General features: G+C 37.3%; 1 protein-coding gene across 6 annotated transcripts in view; it reads right to left on the reverse strand.

Moving 5' to 3' along the window:
* Positions 1–23203, reverse strand: part of LOC102725880 (melanoma-associated antigen B18-like) — a 134985-nt gene extending 111782 nt beyond the window's left edge. For all 6 annotated transcript variants that reach the window (XM_081809027.1, XM_081809025.1, XM_081809026.1 and 3 more), the window contains exon 1: positions 23070–23203. The gene's annotated coding sequence lies outside the window, so the exon portion shown is untranslated. The remainder of the gene's footprint in view (positions 1–23069) is intronic.
* Positions 23204–24668: the final 1465 nt, after the last annotated feature.

A 24668-nucleotide genomic window follows, 5' to 3' on the forward strand; every position in this document is an offset into this window, starting at 1 on the left:
TGTATGCCTGGATTTTACCCTAATATCTCTGCCAAGCTAAGCGAGTTATACCTTTTGCTCTAAAAACATTTCCATAGAAATAAATATATGCTTTTTTTCCCACAAACAAAACATGATGAAAAAGAAAAATAATTCACTAGATTTCTCTATTTACTCTAATTAGTAGTGTGAGGGGAAGTTTTAAGGGAGGGGGATTCATTTTCTCCCACTCGGGGGGTGAAAATAACCAAAACATCATCTTATTCTTTCTTTTTTTTTTTTTAAAGATTTTATTTATTTATTTGAGACAGAGAGAATGAGAGACAGAGAGCATGAGAGGGAGGAGGGTCAGAGGGCGAAGCAGACTCCCCGCCGAGCAGGGAGCCCGATGCGGGACTCGATCCCGGGACTCCAGGATCATGACCTGAGCCGAAGGCAGTCGCTTAACCAACTGAGCCACCCAGGCGCCCCCATCTTACTCTTTCTGATCCTGGCTAGTTTCTGAAAGGGCCAAGTCCAGAAAAGGTACACGTATTCTACCAACATGATCTATGGGGGAAAAAAGCTTTATGATGGTCATAAATCTCACAGCCTCTGAGAAAAAGTCCAGAGCGGGTATGTGATGCCATCCAACTGACACATATAAATGATGCATCTTCTGCCAGGACCACAGCTCATCTCCATAATCCACACAACTGCTGAGAAGACAAAGTGAGAAATGCCGTCTATCCAATGCCATGGCTAAAACAAAATAAGCTGTATTTAATCATTTATGGACCTCCCCAAATAATAAGCCCAGAAAGAAAATACCAACAGTAGACTGCAGTGATCCGGGGAATTTTGTGGGGAATCTTGCATTTATAAATGAAACCATGAACAACACCCAGGACTGGCATCTATGTGAAAGCATCAGAACCATACCGATCTTTTATTTCACCAGAATTTCATCCTCAGGAGTAAAGATTCACCTTATATGTGAAGCTATTACACTGGTAAAAGAGGTTTTATTTAAACTTTCAGAAGCTAAATTTTCTTGAAAGAGCACCACCAATTCCTACTTCAGCTAAATTGAAGAGGATCTGTAGAATTTCAACTAATTTGCTTAGTCTGCAGAGTTGACAATTGACAGCACACGTGTCACAGGGGATGGGAGATCACCGTGGGCTTGTGCAAATGGAGACACACAGGTTAATGTATGGAAGAACCCTCTATAACATCCTTCCAATGTTTAGTCCCCACCCGGGGTCCATGAGCTACCGAACACTTAGGAAAGCAGTGGGAAGTGCAAGTGGCAACTCTCTGCTTCTCTTCTTCCAGTCTCTGCCTCAGTCTATTTTTTGCCACAACCCTGATCCTCATTGTCCCTCCTGTCACACCGTTGCCCAGACTTAACTGTCCTCCTATTCCACTCTATTGAGGAAATAAACGAAGGCTGAGAATGGAACAAAGAAAAGTTGCTGACCTTCTTTTAGGTGTTCATTAAATATGACTTTACTTGAAGATGAAACAGTGATAAACTGCTGCACAGATACACAGCACATGCAAAATTCACTCCTGCTATGATCTGAAATCATGTAGATGGTAAAGTATTTTACGCAATGGGAAAAATGCACATATATTCAAGTTAGTCTAGAGATGTAGATGTTATCTTTTCTGTAGGTTTTAAACCCCTGCAGGGTAAGGCACGGGACTTAAAATCTGCTTTTGCCTCCCACAGGACTAAGGACGCTGCTGCCTCCTAATGCTTGCGGATGTTGTTTGAAAAGCACAGGTCTAGACCTAAATCCATTCTTTTTGTGTCACATCCTCACAGCAATGGAATCAGGCTTTCACTTATTAGCATAATTGTGCTTCCTCACTCCTGCTGGCTCTGCAGGGGTACAGAGATGCTCCCCCATAATGCCATGCCAGACACCTCCACTCATTCTCACCCCCACTGCGAGCCACCTGCCAGGGTCAGATCCACCAGTCTCCGTGCCCCCAAGAACCCATTGCTCAGCCAGACACCACTTCCGAATCAGCAGACCTTGGACCACTGGCACTTTCAGCAGGAATACTGGATAGAAAGGTAGAAGCCTAAAGTTGAAAGTCATGGCTACACCTTAAAACATGTGTGTGTGTGTGTGTATAAAATTAAAAGATGATGCCCTGACTAAAGAATAAATTTTCTATGCTAAAAACACTGAAACTTGGTCCACAAATACTATGAACTCCCTAGGCAAACAATTCACACTGTAGAGATATAAAAATAAATTGTAAGACTAATTGAGATGGCCCACATACTCAAAAAGATGTGTTTGTGTAGCTACAGGTTACATTTGACTTTTTATAAAAATAAGAGATCTTTTTAAATAGTGATTTAGTTTTGGATTTATTTATATGTGGCTTTAAATTATAAAATACCTCAAATATACCGATAGCATAGGAGAGAGATATAACAGAAATCTATGTGCCCTATAGATTAAACAGATGTGCCCTCTTGCTATAGAGGCTTTAGATCTTTACAGAAAAGGAATAGTACGTATTTCTGATTATAAAACTAATCTAAGTTGATTATTAAAAATTTAAGAAAAAGAAAAAGACCAAGAAGAAAAATCCTAATGATGGTCTTATGTTGGTATCGAGCTCTCTGTGTGTGTTATACCTGTTCTACAGTTGGGATCATATCGTAAATCTTGTTTGCTCATACGAAAAAGATTGTTTAAATGCATGATTTTCAGATTTCATATAATATTCTATCTATCTGCTTTCATTAGCCTATTGCATAATTAAGCTGTTTTTATATTTCACTACCATAAAGAATTCTAGCAGGCAGAACATTCATTTCTTTCTCTTACTCCCCAAATCCATCCCTACAATAGTACCTACCAGTTTTAAAACCAAATGTAAATGGAAATTGTATTCTTTCTTCCTTCTCTGACTTTAAACTATACCATCTAGACTACAGCCTTACTGCTTAACGTGTGGTCCATGGGCCTGAGAGCCTGATAGGGGTGGAGGATCTCAGGCACTACCTCAAACTTACTGAATCAGAATCTGAACTTCAACAAGATTCACAGGAGAAACATATGAACAAGAAAGTTGGAGAAGAATGGATGTAGTGAAAACTGCTATCATCTCTCACATTAGACGCCTAGCTGGTCCCTCTACTACTTCTTTTCCCATACTATACTCCATCCTCTCCTTAACCAAAGTAATTCTTCTAATGAGTTAAATCAGGTATCAATGCTCCCCTGCCTAAAACTGCAATAACTCACAGTGGGCCTAGAACAAAATCCAAATTCTTTTGTAGGGTTTAGACATCTCCCTGCCTACCTGTCTTTTTGGCTTCTACCTCTCTTCCTCTCTTTCTCTTCTGGCTGGCCTTACTTATACATTCCCTTTTTTTCTATTGCTCAAACATTCCAATTTCATTCTCTACTTGTCTTTGCTGTTTCCTCTGCTTGTAAAGTATTCTGTCCCCAAAGCAATGGGGACTCCTTTATAATAGTCAGATCTCAGCTGGAACTTCGTTACCTTAGGGAGCCCTTTGCTTCTTTTAACTATCTAACATACTACCCCCATTTTAGGATTTTCATAGCCCTTATCACTTTATGTAGTTGTCATTTTTATTCATTGCATTTTTCATTGTGTGCCTTCTTTAAAAAGTAAACTCTCTGAAACATGGAATTAAAATAGGGTCCAGAACAGTGATTTTTAAATGATCATGCCCAATATATATTTGTTGAATGAATGAATGAATGAATGCTATGGCGAACATCCTTACACACTAAACTCTGTACACATCATTGAAGATTTCCTAAGCATAATGCCTTTGAAATTTTTTCTCAGTGAATCTATTTTAGGATTTGTTATCATATTGCTAAAATGAATTACAGACAGGTTTTGTAAGGGTTTATACTTCCAAAAATAATTATTTTTTCCTGCATTTTTATCAATCCCAGGATTCTTGTCATGTACACACACACACACACACACACCATATACATGTCATCAACATGACTGCCAATTTCATGGGGAAAATAAGAATCTTAAGACCTTTTTTTGATAACTACTGAAACCTCGGCAACTTCTATGATGCTCTGTAATTTTTATACTCTAGTTTTTTTTTTTTTCCTTCTAATGGAGTATCCATTTCCTTTTCCCACATGTCTCTTGGCATGCTCATCATTTTCTCATTAATTTTTAGTTTTTGTGAATTGTGTGAGAATTTTGAAAATTGTATGAGAAAAATGTATTCATTCATTTATTTGAATATATGCATTTTTCAAGAGTAACCATTTATCTCAAAATATTTATTCAATAATAATTCACTTTCATTACTGGTCATAACTTATTTTTAAAACCATATACGTGGAGGGATACCTGGGTTCCTCAGTCAGTTAAGTGTCAGACTCTTGATATCAGCTCAAGTCATGATCTCAGGGTTGTAAGATCCAGCCCCATGTCAGGCTCTGTACCAGAGTCTGCTTGTACCTCTCCCTCTCCCCCCCCCGCCCCTCCCCGTCTCTCTAAAACTGAATAAACAAAATCTTTTTTTTAAAGGTTTTATTTATTTATTTATTTATTTATTTGACAGAGAGAGAGAGAGCGTGTGTGCACGCGCACAAGCAGAGGGAGTGGCAGGCAGAGGGAGAAGCAGGCTCCCCTGTGGAGCAAGGAGCCCAACACAGGACTCAATCCCAGGACCCTAGGATCATGACCTGAGCCAAAGGCAGACGCTTAACTGACTTAGTCACCCAGGGGACCCAACAAAATCTTAAAAAAAAAAAAAAAAACATATAGTTGGAGTGCCTGGGTGGCTCTGTCGATTGAGCACCTGACTCTTGATTCCAGCTCAGGTTGTGATCTTGGGGTTGTGAAATTGAGCCCTGCATGAAGCTCATGCTCAGTGCAGAGTCTGCTTATCCCTCTCCCTCTGCTCCACCCCCCCTGCCCCCCCCTCTCTCAAATAAATTAAATAAAATCTTTTTAAAAAACCATATAGTTATTTATATATGCCCAGATATATCTCTGGGTTCTCTTATTTTGGTTATGGAATTAGTGCCAAACTCTTTTTTAAATGATTTTATTTTATTTTGTTTTATTTTATTTATTTGGGGGAGGGGAGGAGCAGGAGTTGTGGGGGAGAGACAGAGGGAGAGGGAGAAGATGACTCCCCGCTGAGGGCATAGCCTGACACCAGGCTCAATCCCAGGCCCCTGAGATCATGACCTGAGCAGAAGTCAGACGCTTAACACCCAGGTGCCTCTAGTGCCAAACTCTTTTAAATACTATAGCTTTACAGGCAATTATAATAATTGATACGAAAATTTCACCACATTTTATTCCTTTTCAAAAACTCAGATATTTTTTGGTGGGTTTTTTTCCAGAAAAACTGTAGAATTGTGTTATCAATAATTAAAACAAAATTAATAGATTTGTACTGCTATTGCATTAAGCCTACACAGTAATTTAGGAATAGTTTTAATCCTTATTCAACCACTAGGTACTCCCTTTAAAAGGAATCGTATGACATTTGCCCTGCTGTGACTGGCTTATTTCAATGAGAATAATGTGTACAAGATTCACCCAAGTTGTGGCATATGTCAGAATTGTCTTCCTTTTTAAGGCAGAATAATATTCCACTGCCCATATATGTACCTTATTTTGTTTATGTGTTCATCCATCCAAGGACACTTAGATGGCATATGTCCACCTTTTGGCTATTGTGAATAATGCTGTTATAAACATTAGTGTACAAATATTTGAGTTCCTTCTTTAATAAAGAATTCTCAGAAGTAGAATTGCTAAACCATGTGGAAATTCCATGTTTAACTTCTTGAGGAATCACCATACCATTTTCCATAGCACCTGTACAATTTAATATTTCTAACAGCAATGCAAAGTAGTTCCATTTCATCCACATGATTCCAAATACTTGTTATTTTCTGCTTTTGATAACCATCATCCTAATGTGTGTGAAGTGGTATCTCATTGTGGTTTTCATCTGGATTTCCCTAATGGTTAGTAATGTTGAGCATCTTTTCATGTATTTATTAGCCTTCTGTATATCTTTTTTGGAGAAATGTCTATTCAAGCCATTTGCTCATTTATCAATTGGGTTGGGTTTTTTGTTGTTGTTGTTGTTGAATTTTAAGAGTTCTTTAAATATTCTAGATATTAATCCTTTATCAGCTATATGATTTGCAGAGATTTTCTTCTATTCCATGGGTTGCCTTTTCACTTTTTTGTCTTTTCCTGTGATGTATAAAAGTTGTTTTTTTCTTTAATCAATCTTGATGAAATCCAATTTCTTTTACTGTTTGTGCTCTTGATGTGATATCCCAGAAATAATTGCCAATTCCATGTCATGGAAAATTTCCCCCTATGCTCCCTCTCAGAGTTTCATTGTTTTAGCTCTTATATTTAGATCTTTGATCAATTTTGAGTTAATTTTTTTGTATATGGATTAAGAGTCTGACCTCAGTTTGTTTTTTGTTTTTTTTTTTAGGTAGATATACAGTTTTCCCAACACTATCTGTTGGAAAGACTGTCCTTTCCCCATTACTGGTCTCGGCAACCTTGTTAAAAATCATTTTACTGTGTATGTGAGAGTTTATTTCTGGGCTCTCTATTCTATTCTGTAGATCGTTATGTCTGTCTTTACGCCAGTACCACATTGTTTTGATTACTGTAGCTTTGCAGTAAGTTTTGAAATCTGGAAGTGGGAAACTACCAATTTTGTTCTTTTTCAAGATTGTTTTGGCCATTTGTGATCTCTTGTTATTCCATATGAATTTTAAGATGGAGTTTTCTCTTTCTGCAGAAAAAGTCATTGGGATATTGATAAGGATTATATTAAATCTAGAGTGCATGGGATAATACTGACAACTTAACATTGCTAAATCTTCCAATCCATGAACACAAGATGTCTTTTTATCTGTTTGTGTCTTCTTTAATATCTTTCAGCAGTGTAGCTTTGTAGTGTTTTTTTTTTTTTAAGATTTTATTTATTTGAGAGGGAGAGAGTGCATGCCAGTGGGGGGAGGGGCACAGAGGGAGGGAGAAGAGGGAAAGAATTCCAAGCAGACTCCTCGCGAAGCATGGAGCCACCATGGGGCTTGATCTCATGACCCTGAGATCATGACCTGAGCTGAAACCCAGAGTTGGACGCTTAATTGACTGAGTCACCCAGGTACCTCAGCTTTGGTTTTCAGTGTACAAGTCTTTCACCTCCCTGATTAAGTTTATTCTTAAATTGTTTTTTCTTTTGAGGCTACTGTAAATGAAACAGTTTTCTTAATTTCCTTTTTGTATTTTTTACTGTTAGTGTATGGAAATGAAACTGAATGTTGTATGTTCACTTTGTGTCCAGCAAGCTGCCTGAATTTATTTATTAGTTTTAACAGTTGTGTGTGTGTGTGTGTGTGTGTGTGTGTGTGTAATCTTCAGGGTTTTCTACATATAAGATCATGTCATCTGCAAACAAATAATTTTACTCCTTCCTTCCCAACGGATGCATTTTATTTATTTTTCTTGCCTGATTCTGACTGTAACACTCAATACATTGTTGAATATAATTGGTAAAAGCAGGCATCCCTGTCCAGTTCCTGATCTTGACAGAAAAGCATTCTGTCTCTCACCAATGAGTATGATGTTAGCTGTGGGTTCTTCATATATGCCCTGTATTACGCTGAAGTAGTTTTCTTGTATTTCTAGCTATTGAATGTTTTTATCATAAAAGGGCGTTCAATTTTGTCAAATGCTTTTTTTGCATCAATGGAGATGATCACATGGTTTCTCCTTAATTCTGTGAATGTGGTGCATTACGTTGATTGATTTTCATGTGTTGTACCATCCTTGCATTCTAGGAATAAATCCCACTGGGTCACAGTGTGTAATTCTGTTAATGTGCTGTTGAATTTGGCTTGCTTGTATTCTGTTGATGATTTTTGCATTGATATTCGTAAGTGGTATTGGTCTGTAATTTTATTTTCATGTAGTAGTCACAGCATTTTTCCTTCTAATTTATTTAGGATTTGCTCCTCTTAATCCACTGTCTTTGCAGTGTACATTGTCAGCTGCCTTCCTAAGATCCATTACTCTCTTTTCTTCTCAACCCTGTTATCAGTTATCTCAATCTTCCTTCCTCTGTCCCCCATAAATGACTCAGGGGATGCTGATCTTATCCTGAGTTCCATATGGTTCTATGCTTATCTTATCCTCATTGCCAGGTACTGGTTCAGGATTCAGCATGTGAATCAACTATAAGTAATAATTCATAAATGGAATTTACTGATGACTCCTAGGAAAGTTTTTTTTCACTACTAAGATAGAATGCCAATAATAGAAAGTCTTTTATATTCCTCTGAATATCATCATGTCTGTATACTAATCAACATGCAGCCATTTTGCATTTAAAACAATAATTAAGCCAACAATGAGAACGGCAAAGAAGAATATTCGAAATTATGTGGGTCTTCAATGAGAGTAGTGAACCAATGAGTAAGCCAATTTATCTATGGACTTCCTATCATTTTATGTATTTTCTTTATTGTTTATAACTAGTTAAGTGACAGTTCTTGTAATTTGCAGGCAGAAATTATTTAAACTAATACAGTCCCACTTATCTTTAGTGATACAGCCAGAATTCAAAGGCAAACCTGATATATTTCCCCTTGCTTCTCTAAAAGGATGCTTTAAGAATTTCTCTTTATCCTGCAATTATAGACATTTTTACAGAATATATTTATGCCTTAATCTGTTCATTATTTCTGGAACACGAAACATGCTGATGTTTTAAACTACAAATTCAAGTCTCCCTTTATTTCAGGATATCAGTCCTCTACTGTATTAGAATTTTTTTTTTTCCTTCAGAATTTTGGGAATCTTGCCTGTTTGCTCTGCAGTGTCTTATTCTTCATGCCTGCCTTATTTTCTCCCTTTTAGATCTGCTGTTTACAGATATATTTGGTGTGATTTTTCTTAAGCCTATTTTTCATGTTCTTTATACTAATCACTTTCAATGAATCCTTACATTAGTTATTACACCTACCATATGAGGTAGGTACTTATATGAGATTCATTTATGTAAAATTAAATTAAGGAATTGATAGACCAAATAATTTTCCCAAAGGGTATGTATTTAATTAGAGGCACAATCAAAATTCAGAATCAGGTCTGACTCTTAATGTGAAATCTTAAATACTTGGAGTATAAAAAGCAATTTAGTCTAGGAGAACAAATTCTAAAGTCATACTTCCTGACTCAAATTATGACCTTAGGGGTGCCTCGGTGGCTCAGTCAGTTAAGCGGTTGCCTTCAGCTCAGGTCATGATCCCAGAGTCCTGGGATGGAGCCTCATATCGGGCTTTCTGCTCAGCGGGGAGCCTGCTTCTCCCTCCTCCACCCTCCCTGCTTGTGTTCCCTCTCTCGCTGTCTCTCTGTCAAATAAATAAATTTAAAAAATCTTAAAAAATAAACCAAATTATGACCTTAATATAAAGTGTATTTTATGATATATAATTTATACTAAAATACACTATACTCTAACGTAATGCTCCCCACCAGTAAGTATTTACTAAATGGTAAATTGATAGATTAGGATGTTTTCATGAATCTCTGCTTCCAACAGTGGGAGACTATTGAGTTATAGTGACCAGCCTGGCTCACTGTCTTTAGTCCTCTTCAACCTCTTTCACTGGTTCCCTCATATTTAGTCATGTAGTCTCTACTTCTAACCTGATCATCACCATCATTTAGTGAAAACTCCAAGTGCTTTGGAGTGTGATGTCCCTGGGTTCAAATCCTGACTCAAACATATTCTAGCAATGATCTTGGACTAGTCATTTCACCTCACTGAGCCTCAGTTATCTTACCTGTTGTAGCAGATACTGTCTGCTACATAATCCCTGACTGCTAGATCATGTACGTGTCATACAACTTCCCATTTCAAGTGCCTATAACTCTGTGCCTGACAGCTTTCTTGGACTAGAGGAGTATCTTTGACCTGTGTGAGGAGCTGGGTTGTTGAAGTCCCTGAAAGCAGCCCTGAAAAAATACTAGATGCAAGTTGGAGACTAAGACCTGAATTCCTTATTCCTTGGGTGTACTCACCATGAGGCATATTCAACAAAATCTTACAGTATTCACACTGAGATTGAGCCTCAGTTCCCTATAATGGTGACAAGCTAATTAACACACTTTTTTTTTTTAAGATTGCATTTATTTGACAGAGAGAGACACAGTGAGAGAGGGAACACAAGCAGGGGGAGTGGGAGAGGGAGAAGCAGGCCTCCCGCGGAGCAGGGAGCCTGATGCGGGGCTCAATCCCAGGACCCTGGGATCATGACCTGAGCCGAAGGCAGATGCTTAATGACTGAGCCACCCAGGCGCCCCTATTAACACACTTTTTAATGGCTTCCTTCCCTTCCCTATTTGAGTTCTCTATTCTCCACTTGGTCACTGGGTGGGATCACCTCCCAAATAAAGTATTTACATTTGAATCCTTATTTCAAGCTCAATTCTGGAGGAATGCAAACTAAAACACCTGTAACTATGAATAATAATATTAAAAATTATAACATAATTAATTGAGCATTTAAAAGTACATGAGACACAATAATGAGGCCCTTTTTATGCATTCTCATGAGTCAATTGAGAAGATATTATTATCATCCTAATTTAACAGATGATATACCTGAATCACAGAAAGGAAGCAGCTTGTCAAATCACACAGACTTGTACTGAGATGAACAAGAATTCTAATTCCAGAACCCTGAAGTCTCGAGTCATTGCATTATATTTTCTTTCAGCTATCACAATGAAAAAAAAAAGCAAGAGTCTGGGTAGAGAAATTAGTGAAAACTAATTTGGCCTTGTAAACCTTTAAATAATGTGGGGGTTTTTTTCCGTAAAAAGGAAAGGAGAATGATTTAAGAAACTTTCTGGGGGGTGGGGGTGGGGATGGGGCTAAGATTAGGATGAATTTGCGCTGTTGGAAGATCACGTGAGGGAGGCAATAGGAGATTAGTTAGAGACTGTTTTAATAATTTCAGGAATAGTTAACTTTACTAGAGAAGTGACAGTGGGAATGGGAAGAAGTAGATGTGTTTTAGAGACATATCGAAGATAGTATTACTTGTATTTAGTGATGTATGGTAAGTATTGATGAGGGGGAGAGAATGGCCTCAGACCTTCTAGGTTTCTGACTTAAGTGACAAGGCAGTAGAAGTTACATTTACTGATATGCAGGAGAAAGGAAAAGAAACTACTTTAGGAGGGGATTTGGGTTTACTTAAGAAGTACAGGTAAACAATCAATTATAATGTGCAGTAAAATACACTAACATGAGGTAAATACACTTGGCATCAAACTCAGTCCGAGGACATGATCACTGAAGGAAGCTCAGAAATGAAAAATGAGGACATGCTGTCTACATCCATCCCTATCCTACATATATCTGAACTGTATTTACACATTTACCTGTGGGAAGCTGCTTCTCTCACAGTTTTTAGCATGTTACAATCTGATGTAACTCGTTTCAAATTTAAGGGCACCCACCCACCTCAAAAATCTCTAAATAGTGTTAAACGTATAGAGTTTAATAAAATCCAGTGTGGCCATCCATCCCTTTCTCCCTCTGCTTCTCCCTTCTCCACTGACATTAAAAATACTAGTTCACATGTCACGTGAACGTTTAAAATACCAGATACGGACAAATACAGGGCAGAAGCCTCTCCGAAGTCTTTAAGTATACTTGAGGTAGAAATCATGGGAAGAAGTATCTGCCAGCCTACTCTATCATAACGTACTAGAACATTTATAGTTTATTCCTGGAAATATGATTCTCATTAGTAGAGATACAGAGTTTTCTCATCAGTGAGGTGTGTGTCCAGATATTACTCTCAGGACCTGGGTTTTCATACTCTGAGGAAAGTCCTAAATGTCAGTGCAGAGACCTAGGGAGCATTTCTAGATGTGGTGAGATAACAGACCAGAATAGCTATTTGGGTCATGTCCACCATAGCATAAATTTTAGTCATGGGCAACCCTAGAGACAATCGCTTCTCAAAATTCAACCTCAAAATCCATTATCAATCACCTCCTAGGCAAATTGTTTACTATACTAGTGTGGAAGACAGAATAATGGTCCCTGAAAGATATCCTGATACTCCATATCTGTAAATATGGTACCTTAAATGGCAAAAAGGACTCTGAAGATGTGATTGAGGATCTTGACGGGGGAGATTATTCTAGGGTTCAATCTAACCACAAGTATCCTTATAAGAGGGAGGCAGGAGGAACAGAGTCAGAAGAGAAAGTGTAAGGATGGAAGCAGAGGTTAGAGAGGTGAAAAGATGCTACACTTCTGGTTTTGAAGGTGGAGGAAAGGGCCACGAGTCAATAAGTGTGATGGCTTCTAGTAGCTGGAAAAGACAAGGAAATGGATTTTCCCCTAAAGTTTCCAGATGGACTTCAGGTCTGCCAGCATCTTCATTTTAGCCCAGTGAAACTGATTTCAGACTTCAGACTTCCAAAACTATAGAATAACAAATCTATGTTGTTTCACACCCCTAACTTTTTGATATTTGTTAGAGCAACAATAGTAAACTAATACAACTAGTAAACAGCATTATCATTTATGACAGATGACACAGTAGTTAAATTATTTTGAAGAAAGTTATTGTATGTGCATTGATACATCCTGTCTTTGGAAGGCAGTCAACCATACATTAACAACAACCATTAATTCACACAGTTGTTGTTTTGTTTTGTTTTGTTTTGTTTACTGTTTTCAATTTGTTTTCTGGATGAAGGAACTAAATCATGCCATACTAAAATGTAATAAAGCACACAATAAAGTTACACAAGAGTACTTGCCAGCCTCAGAGCTGTGATGTCCACATGTGGCTATGTCCACTCAAATTTAAATTAATTAAAACTAAATAAAGTAAACAAACAAAAAACTAAGTAAAGTTCAAACTTCAATTCCCCAGTTGCACTAGCCACATCTTACAGGCTCAGTAGCTATGGATGCATAATGGCTACCACAGTGGAAGATGTGGATTACAGAATATTTCCATCTGTATGGTGCTTCTGAACATCTTTTTTCTTTTTAAATTTGACCATAAAATGTCACACAACTGTCCTTTTCCAGAATGGACAGTGAAATCTTAAAATTGACAACACATTTATACTGCTTATAATTTCATTTTTTTTTAACTTAGAAAAGCCTAAAGAAGAACCCTAGAGCATAAATGATAATGACTTTCTGCCTTGGCAAAAAACAAATCAGTATCTGGAAAATCAGGAGATAACAGGAACATACAACTAACATTTAAGAGGGGCAAAGCACTTTTGAAAAATTCAAAACAGAGACAACAAAAATCCAGCAAGAAAGAATCAAAATCCCAGACTGGAAGCAGTCATTGTAAATTAAACAAGAATAAATGTGCATACATGCACACACACAAATGCACACATGCACAGTCTTCCTTCCCTCCTTGAGGAAGAGGAAATGGGATCATTAGCACATCAACAACCATAACTTCTACTCCAAGGAGAAATCGTTAGTTCAGCTTGCTCTGGCTCAAAGAAAAATCTACCTGTAATTAAATAACCATGTAAAATCAGGATCTTCTCAAGGTGTAAAAGAATAAATATGGACTCTTAGAATTATGCTCCGAGACCTTCAATGTGATACCAATGCTAGTATTTTTACACACAGGATTCATGTGGAAATGACATATAGAGGACTCTCCTTCTAATGAGTGGGAAGTGGACAGAACTAATACTTGAAGCCACAACTTTCTGCAGCACAGTAACAGTGTTATTAAGTAAGAGTATGCACTGCAATAATTTGCAAAGAAATAAAGGAGGCATACAAAAATGCTTCAGGATGTCAGGAAAGTTGGATGATGATAGGAAGATGGAACACAACTACCTGAATTGATGACTACAATGTCTTAAGAAGGAAATGGGGTTTCAGGCTTGAGGGAAAGGAAACACAAAGTTGTGCTGGGACAGAGAAGGGAGAAAAATTCTGGAAGGGCAAAGATGTAGACTTGGAATAACTAAGATGGAAGTGCTTAGAAGGACAGTAAAAGACAGCCTGTCACGTGTACAGCACAGTTACACCCCCAAGGTCTTTTGGAGAAGCCATGAACAACCAACTACCTCCTTTGATGACCCATTAAAAGGGCAGAATACCCCAACCAGTGTGGGCTGCCATGCAACCAGCAAATGACTCAAGAAGAGGAAAACAACTTTGCAGTTTTTTCTTCTCATTCTTGTACTTACATCCTATTTTTGCCTTTCATAGATAAAAACTGATGTGTGCATTAGTTTCCCTTATATACAAGGAAAATACTGTGCTAATAATTCCATATATATTTGAGTTGTTATGTGACAGGAAGACGAGGTGGATGGACAGTGCAGAGAAGAGCTTTGGCTGAGCAGACCTGGGTTAAAAGCAGGACACACTCCAGGTCCCTGAAGGAGACGTTTATAATCCTCTTTAGTCACAGAGCCTCCTAAAATAGGTCTTCAGCTGTTCAACTTCCTATTAAACTCAAAATGAGTAGAGAGTTTATGTGGAAGTGGGGACTACAGAACTTCATTATCCTGAGAGGATAAAGTCAGGACTTACCTACACATGGAAACAATTCCCCACTGCTTTTTTAAAAAAAATTTTGGGGGGGAGGGTGGCTGGGTGGCTCAATTGTTAAGTGTCTGCCTTCAGCTCAGGTCGGGATCCCAGGGTCCTGGGATTGAGCCCCACATCGGGCTCCCTGCTCAGCGGGAAGCCTGCTTCTCCTTCTCCTACTACCCCCTGCTTGTGTTCCCTCTCTTGCTGTGTCTCTGTCAAATAAGTAAATAAAATCTTTAAAAATAAATAAATAAATAAATAATTTTTTTAAATTTTAGAACAGTTTTTGATTTGTCAAAAATTACAGATTTCTCACATATCACACATCCAGTCTCTCCTATTGTATTTTAGGTGACATTAGTGCAGTGTATTTGTTACAACTCATTAACCAACGGTGACCCATTATTATTATAAACAAAAGTCCTTTAATCTTTCAGATTTCCTTTGACCTCACATTGTTTTTTGTTTTTGTTTTTGTTTTTGCTCCAGGGTGTCAGATTACATTTAGTCATCTCTTTAGGTTCTTCTCAGCTGTGATAGTTTCTCAGATATTTCTCATTTTTTATTACCTTGACAGTTTCAAGATTATTGGTCAGGTATTTCGTAGAATTTCATTCATTCGGGATTTGTGTGATGTGTTTCTCATGATTAGACTGGAGTTACATGTTTGGGGGAGAAAGACCCTGAAGATAAAAGGTCATTTTCTTCATATCAGCATGACTTATCACCATTGATGTTAACCTTGACTGCCTGGTTGAGGTGGTGTTGCTGAGGTTTCTCCACTGAATAATTACTCTTTTCCTCCCCTTTCCATATTGTACTTAAGTTTGAAAGGAACACACTATGCTTAGCCCACACCTATGGAGTAAGAAGTAAGTTTCCATCTGGGGGGGGGGAGGGCAGAGTATCTAAGTTCAGCTTTCACTGCATCCCACAAATTGAATTTTCATTTAGTTCAAAATATGTTTAAATTTCTCTTGATACATCTTCTTTGAGCCATGTGTTATTTAGAAGTATGTTGTTTAATTTCCAAGTAATTGGGCATTTTCCAGTTATCTTCTGTTAAAGAATTCTATTTTAATTATACTGTAGTCTGAGCATATACTCTATGTGATTTCTATTCTTTTAAATTTCTTAAGGGAAGTTTTATGACCCAGAATGTGGTTCATCTTAGTAAATGTTCCAAGTCAGCTTAAGAAAAATGTGTATTCTGCTGTTGTTAGATGGAGTATCCTATAAATATCAGATTAAGTGAATTTTTGGTGATATTCAGGTCAACTATATTTGTACTGATTTTCTGTCTACCTGACCTATCAATTATTGTAAGAAGGGTGTTGAAGCCTCCAACTTTAATAGTGGATTTGTTTGTTTCTCCTTTTAGTTCTATCAGTTTTTATATCACATATTTTTGCACTCTCTTGTAAGGTGCATTCACATTTCAGGTTGTTAGGTCTTCTTTGAGAACTGACCCCTCTGTCATTATGTAAGCTAACTCTTTATCTCTGATCATTTTTCTTGATCTGAAGTTTACTTTGTTTGAAATTAATATAGCTGCTCCAGCTTTCTTTTGATAAGTGTTCAAATGGTATATATGTCTCCATTCCATTAACTTACCTGAATCTTTATATTTTAAATAAAATACCTATAGACAACATACAGTTGTATCTTTTCTTTTTATCCACTCTGAGAATCTGTTTTTTTAATTGGCATATTTAGATGAGTAAGATTTTAAGTAATTACTCATATAGTTGGATTAATATCTACCATGTTTATAACTTTTCCATTCACTGCATCTTTTTTCATTTCTTTTATACCCCCATCCCCTGCCTTTTTTCCCTGCCTTGCCTGGTTTTAAATGAGCCTTTTATATAACCCCATTTTATCTCCTCTCTTAGTATATCCATTATACTTCTTCTAACAGTTTTTTTTTTTTTTTTTTGGTAGCTGTGCTAGGATTTCCAATATATATTTTAAACTAATGTAATGCAGGGTACTTTTGAGGATGGGAAAGTTGGTGTCTGTCATTAATTTCAAAATTTCTCAGCTGTTACAACTTCAAAAATTTCTTCTTTCATCTTCTGATATTAAAATTATGCATAAAATTATGTTACACCAGGAGAAATTCCCCTATAGTTCTTGGGTATTCTTTTTTAAAATTATTTTTTCTCTTTGCATTTTAGTTTGGCACGTACTACTGAATTATCCTCAAGATCACTGATTCTTTCCTTAGGCATGTCCATTCTACTGATGAGCCCATCAAAGATAGTCTTCATTTCTGTACAGTGTTTTTATTTTTTATATTTCCTTCTGATTATTTCTTAGTTTCCATCTCTGTGCTTATATTACCCATCTTTTTTTTTTTTTTGTATGATGTCTAGTGTTTTCATTAGGGTGCTCAACATATTAATCAGTTATTTAAATTCCCAATCTGATCATTCTAACTATGTGTCATATGTGATTCTAGTGCTAATGCTTCCTTCGTCTCTTCAGATTATGTTATTTGGTCCCTGTCTCTTGGCATACCTTGTAATTCTTTTTGCTAGCCAGACACGTTATATCAGATAATAGGAACTGAGGTAAGCAGAACTTTAGTATATGGATACATATCAACCTATGAATCAGGCTGTGTTTAATATGAGTCAAAGATACCAGAGGCTAAAATTCCTCTAAATGCCCTTGTTTTTTACTTTCTTTTTGACTTTAGAGTTTCCTTAATAACTCCTCCTCAGATAGAATCTGCATCTTGCAACTTTCTTATTGGTAATCCACTATTACTATATTGGAGCTCTGTCAGTATGATCACAAGGCATGGGAGAGGAGAAGTGTTCTATAGTATGATTAAAATTTAGGGCACCTGTGTGGCGTCAGCCTTCAGATTCAGGTCATGATCTCAGGGTCCTGGGATCCAGCCCCATGTTGGGCTCCCTGCTCGCGGGGAGTCTGTTTCTCCCTCTCCTCCCCACTCATGCTCTCTGTCGCTGTCTCTCTCTCTCTCTAATAAATAAAATAAAATCTAAAAAAATAAAAATAAATAAATAAATCTCCCTCATTTAGTGGGACTGAGTCTCTGGGATGTGTTCCTTCTAAGTGTTTCTTGGTGGTATAGCTTTTATGCTCCCCGTAGGTGAGACAAGAAGTCTAGAAGGGGCTAGAGTGAAAGACATACAATGCCCCCCATCTGGGATAAGGTCCTTAAAAGTCTTTTACTCTAGAGAGTAGGCTTTTTTAATGGAGAATGCTTTCAAGTATGTGTTGGGGAAGGGAAATTTTCCATCTATTCCTCCTGATTCTTTTGCTTGGTCTCATAATTAAATTGACATAAGATAGATTAGGAGGAAAAAAAAATTTTTATGTATGGGAAACTCACAGATATGGGACCCAAAGAAGTGACCAAAGCAGGCAGTTTTTATACCTTTTTGACAAGGAAACAAATTTGTAAAGAACTGGCAAGCCAAACAAGTTTGGGCTTGGGATAGTAAACTGGTAAATAAGTAACAAGGTTTTACATAGCTTTCTTGGCTTTGAATTCCCTATCTCTGGCAATTAGGGGGTCTCCTTTTCTCCTGGTACAGGGCAGGTACCTTTCATATGGGGGATTTATTTCCTGCTTTTAGGGAAACAAAGAATGGTCAGAGTGTCCTTCTTACATTAGCTGTTCCTCATATAATTTTAATTCAAAATAATCCATATGTCAAAGTAGCATATTTTCAGGCAGCCTGTCCTAAACCCCCCATTGTGTCACTCTGATTATTCTCCCCCTATCCTTTCCATAGCCCAGAATGTATCTAACTTGGATTTCTACTGTGAAAACCTAGTGGGATTCTGACAGGTCAAATCTATAAAAATATGGGAAGTCCCCAAGACTATAATCCCTGGGACTTTCTCCCTCTCAAACCGATCTATACTCAGCCTCCAGCAATTCCTCAAAATTGGCACTTATGTGTTCCCAGCGTTTTAAGGCTGTAGTGACTTCTGCTCTAGGTAAGCAGAGCTTGACTTTGAATCTTTTGATATGCTTGTGCCTCCAGTTTGTTGATGGAAGTTTTCCCTGTGGTATTTCTCTGATGAGGCCAAGAAAAACTGATTTTCAGTTTGTTCACATTTTTCTTGTAGTAAGGTTTGGAATGAAGACTTCTAAGCTCTTCACATGTTGGATCTGAAAGAAGGCCTCTCATTGTTTTTATTGCCTAAAATATTTTTACTGAGCCAAGTCTTATATGCAAAATAAAAATAATGAACAAATATCTAGCAAAGGCAAACCAATGAATAAATTTTTTCATAAAAATAGGCATCGTATCTCAATCAGAAGATGTAAACAACAGTCTTACTTTGACAGGAAGGGACAGTGGGAGAACAGAAGTCTCCTAGGTGACTCAAACTGATTATGTGCAAGGTAGTAAATCGAGGACTATGGAAGAGGATATTGTTTGCTAGGGTTAAGAAAACAGGAAACAGAACCTAGAAATAAGGGTAGTAAAATCTTACGCTACTGTTCTTGTGTATAGGTTTGACACAATTACCTTCAACTGGGTATGGACAGGTATTTATACAGAAAGTATGATCTTCCATAATTTAGCAGATAAACTGCATGGAATCATATCTGACATATTCTATAAAGATATTTAATTCTTATATAACTTCATTCATTCATCCTTTTACCATTTATTTAATATGGTTTTTGTTTGTTTGTTTGTTTTTTACCAAGTGCCTATTATATGTTAGGTACTACTCTAGATATCAGAGATGTAATTGTGAACAAGATATATGGTATTTCAGCTTTTCTGGAGCTTACATTGCAATGTAAACAAATAATTTCAGTTGTTTATTAGTCATATGAAGAGATAAAGAATAGGATGTGGTAGAGATATGGTCAGTGAAGGATTCTCTGAAGATGTGACATTTGAGCAGAAACTTCAGGAATGGGAAGGAGCAAGCCACATGCAGACTGAGGGAAAGAATACTTGAAGAAGAGGGAACATCAAGTGGTAAAACTCCTAGTTGGAATTAGCTTGGCATGACTGACCAATAAGCAATGACAAATGGGCAAGAAGGCCACTGTGGCTTGAGTGGAGTGAGCAAAGGAGAGAGGCGATAAAGGGTTCTGCACCCAATTCCACCATGGAGGAAGGGGGGTTCCTCCCACACCACCAACAATTCTCCAGACACCAGCTAGATGTTCTAGAATTAAACTCAATTCAGACACTGCCCACCTGAAGAGAGCATCATATCCTACATTTTATGGGTTCAGTCCTATAAGACTGCCTCCCCCTCCACTTCAGATACCAATCATAAACCCAGATTATCACCTGTGATTCTGACCAACTGGCTATAGATTAAAAGTTCCAATGACACACACTCCCTCCCTCCTTGGACTTGAGATGCCAGTCACAAGTCCAGGCTGTCACCTATGCTTCTGAATGACTGGCTCTATAGGTCAGAGGTTCCCATGACCCACTCCTTGGTCCAATTAATTTGCTAGAGCAGTTGACAGAACTCAGAGAAACCTTTTACTTAATAGATCACTAGTTTATAATAAAAGGATATAACTCAGGAATGGCCAGATAGAAGAGATACACAGGGCAAAATATGGGGTAAAGGGAAGGAGCTTCCATGCTACCTACAGTGCACCACTCTCCCTCAGTCTCCACATGCTCAGCAACCTGAAAGCTCTCTGAATACTGTCCTTTGGGTTTTTAGAGAGGCTTCATTACAAAGGCATGATTGATTAGATCAGTGGCCATTGGCAGTTCAATCTCCAGCCACTCTCCCCTCCCTGGACTCTAAGTTCCAACCCTCTAATCACAAGGTTGGCTCTCCTGGCAACCCGCCCCTATCCTTAGGTGCTGGTCCAAAAGTCACTTCATTAACACAACAAAAGACACCTTTCTGGCTCTCATCACAAGAAATTTCAAGGGTTTTAGGAGCTCTGTGCCAGAAACAGAGACAAAGATCAAATACAAATTTCTTACTATAAAATACACTATCATAGATCAAAAAGTGAGGTTGAAAAATGAGGCAGGAGATACATCTTAGTAGGTCGAGGTAAAGAGTTTTAATTGTAAGTGGGTGGGAAACAATTCCAAGGTTTTGATCAGGAAAGAGACATGATCAGGTATGATCATTCTTATTTCCATATGGAGAATAATTATCCATGGCAAAGACTGACCAAGGGAGATTAGGTAGGGGACTATGACAATACTTCCTGTGGGAATTGATGATGGCTTGACTAAAGTGGTAGCATTAGAGGTGTCTTTGTAGAAAGTGACCACACTCAAGAAATATTCTAAATATAAAACTCATAGAACTTAATGATGAATTTGAAGTCAAAGTTTAGGTAAATGGAGTATTTTGATAACTGGTTTGCCATTGAATACAGTATTAATTATATTTTACTTTATTTTATTTTATTTAAGTAGGCTCCAAGCCCAACGTGGGGCTTGAACTCACAACCCTGAGATCAAGAATTGTACACTCTACCAACTGAGCCAGCCAGGTGCCCCTCTATTTTATCGATATCTATTTCAAGTAGGCTTTGAAGGGAGGCAGAATATACCACACCAAAGTATGCCTCTTTGGCATAAGGATTATTTTAGGCTGATTACTTTTAAGATACATCAGACAATGGAAAAGCTCTGTAAACTGAGAAGTTACCCTTTTGTAAGAGACATTTACATTTATAAAGGAAATCACTTATAAGGCTATGTCTTTCTCTGTAATAGGAAGAAAGGATGACTCTAAATCTCCAGAAACCTTATCAATGGAAAAGGCAAGGATTTAGGTTGATTTCTGGGGTATTTAGCATGATTTCATAGTTATCTAGTTGTATTCGTGGGACAAGGGGAGCCTAGGGTTCTCCTACTGCTCTGCCATCTACCCCATTCTCTACCTAAAAGGCAAAGATTTAAATCTGCATAACAACCTTACCGTTGTTTATTGTGCTTTTCCTGGTAACCTCCCATCTGAACCCCCCCTCCAAACACATATCTTTTCTCTTTAGCTAGAGATAGTATTTAAGGTGATACTTGGACCATTTCAGGGACTTAACTCGGTTTTCCGGGGCTCTCCCATGTATATAGGAGGTATATATGTTTTTGAACTTCTATTTCTTTCTCCTGTTACTCTGTCTTTTATTATAAGGGGCATCTGAGCCAAGAACCTAGAAGGGGTAGAGGAAAAATAATTTTTCCTCCCCCACATCTTACACGGAAAGCATGAGAAATAAAGATAATTATATTTATAAAAAATAGAGTTTTAGGGGGCACCTGGGTGCCTCAGTCAGTTAAGCATCCAACTCTTGATTTCGGCTCAGGTCATGATCTCAGGGTTGTGAGATCAACCCCAAGTCAGGATCTGCACTCAGCGTGGAGTCCGCTTGAGATTCTCTCTCTCCCTCTGACCCTCCCCCTGTTCACATGCCCACGTGCTCTCATTCTCTCTCTCAAAACAAATAAATAAGATCTTTAAAAAAAAAAACCAATAGAGTTTTATGGCTTATTTAAAAATGTTCATTAATTTATCAGATAGTTGTTGAGTATCTACTATGAACCAGGTGCCATCCTAGGGAAAAGGGATACATCAGTGAACAAAACTTTTAAAAATTGCTGCCTTCATGAAGTTTTCATCTTAATGAGGCTAGAAAATAAAATAATAGTAAGTTACATAATATGTTAAAAGATGATATGTACTATGGATAAAATAGGAAGGTGGTGCTTCTCAAACTCTAAAGTGCATATTAATTAACTGGGGAACTTTATGGAATGGATTATGATTTTAGGAGGTCTATGTAGGGGCCTCAGTTCGGATATTTTTAAGAAGTCCCTAAGTTACACCACCTGACATTACTCTCCATCAAAGGGGAACCAGGATTCTTAACAGACTAAGATGAAGAGACAGTAAGTTGAGAAAATACTCTAAGGGAAAAATGCAATAATAAAAATAAGGAAAGCCGATGAGAAAACCAAAAGGGGGAAAAGCAAAATCAAAACTCATATTACAAAGTACAAATTAGGATTGATGTAGAGGATAAGGCATAGATGTTCTCCCAAAAAGTAAGTCAGGAAAAAAATTGAAGATGCAAAAAAATAAAGAGAGAGAAAGAGATGATTGATGTGAAGACTGGAGTCTAAGCAATAATCTATAAATAAATGGAATATCTATAAAAGAAATGAGGGCAAATGAAACAAAGGCAATAACCTTGGTTGGAATCCTGGATGTTTTTCAATTGCTCGAGAGGACAATGCTTACTATCATCACCAAATATCACCAAATGCAGCCAATTCAAAAATGCAGGAGAGCTCTATGTTGGCCAGAGTACCATGCACCAATTATCAATCCCAAAGGTGTAGACCACCATGCAATCCCAGGGGAGTACTCTAAACACTTCTGCCCATTGCACCTTGGTATCAGAGTTGCCAAGGAAAACACTGCAGTCAAGCCCTGGATGGAACCCTTTACTTACATAGAGAAGAGAGAGAGCAAGGTCAGCTTCAGTGGTGGGTGTCAGTCCCCCATAGCCAGCAGGTCTCTCCCTGTGGCCTGATGCAGGTATTTCACCTATGCACAAACCTCTGGTGCCACAGTGGAGGGAACCCTGTCCCCTCTTCTTAGATATAACAGTGGAGTTGGCCAGGTGCCATATGACGCACACACTTTCAGCAGAGACAAAAGAGTACTCATCGAGTCTGAAACAAGATAAAATATTCCCACACAAGGTGATAAGCTGGGCATGGGTTCTGTGGACTCTATCTCTTGGAAAGGAATGTTTCAGACCCAAGGCCCATTCTCATGCAGCTGAGTGGGAGCAGAAAGACAGCATGGAAGAGACTGCCCTTCCTAACAATCTAAGTATTGGAAAAGAGACATTGTATATTTTCATTACATACTTAGAATATTTATGAGAATCAAACGAAAAATGCTTAAAAGTTACCAAATGAAATACAGCTGCTGGTTATTAAATTAATATAGAATCAATAATTTTGACCCATACAATGAAAAGATCATTCAAAAATATAACTGAAAATATTAATTTTTAAATAGTAATCCATCAGTGGTGATGGTTGCAATCCACTGGTGGTGATGGTTCAATGTAATTAATGTAATTAAAACCACTGAACTGTACACTTAAAAATGGATAAAATTCTAAGTTTTATGTTATACATATTTTACCATAATAAAAAGAAAAAAATGCAATTTTAAAACAAATAAATAGCAATCCATAATATAATACCTCAAGAAATAAATTTATCAAGAGAAGTACAACACATATAAAAAAACTAAATTTCATTAAAAAATTTTTTTTGAAAGATATAAAAAAATTTAGGTAAATTGATAGAAATACTGAGTTCCTGTAAAAATCTAAATAGTGAATATCTCTATTCTTCTTAATTAAAATATGTTAAAATTAAAACCACCAAGTGATTTATTAGGTTAACAAAATGATACAAAGTTATTCCAGAAAATCTATCATTCAAGAATGTGCTGCAGAAACATAAAAAAAAGAGTAAGGCAAAAAATGATTTTATAAGTTTAGAGGCAGACACATGAATGGAAGAGGAAATTAAGTCCAGAATGAAATACATCTAAGGACTTGCTTTTCAGTCCAACTTCAAGTTTCTCTTTTAATATGAGAATTTATCACCCATACCCAGAGTTCAACAATTTATGTTCTGGGTTTTGTTCCATCCATCTCATTTTATGTATGTTTATACATTCTTTTCTTCTCTTTCTTTATTCTTTTCTTAACTTTTGCTGAATTGGCTACATTACTATTAATTCCATTTCTTTCCATTCTTAATTGGATATTATACTGGCTCTTTTCATCATTCTACTAGTATTAGTTTTCTGTCTTCTGTACTCAGAATCAAACACCTGATTTATCTTAACACAACTTAACAGAATCAAACACCTATTTATCTTAAAATATACAAAAAGAAGGGATGCCCAGTTGGCTCAGTTGGTAGAGCATGTGACTCTTGATCTCGGGGTTGTGAGTTTGAGCCCCACGTGGGGTGTAGAGATTACTTAAATAAAACTTTTAAATATAAATAATACACACACA

This window comes from Leptonychotes weddellii, chromosome X (genome assembly GCF_054177405.1).
Source record: "Leptonychotes weddellii isolate Sample4059 chromosome X, ASM5417740v2, whole genome shotgun sequence".
Taxonomy (NCBI): Eukaryota; Metazoa; Chordata; class Mammalia; order Carnivora; family Phocidae; genus Leptonychotes; species Leptonychotes weddellii.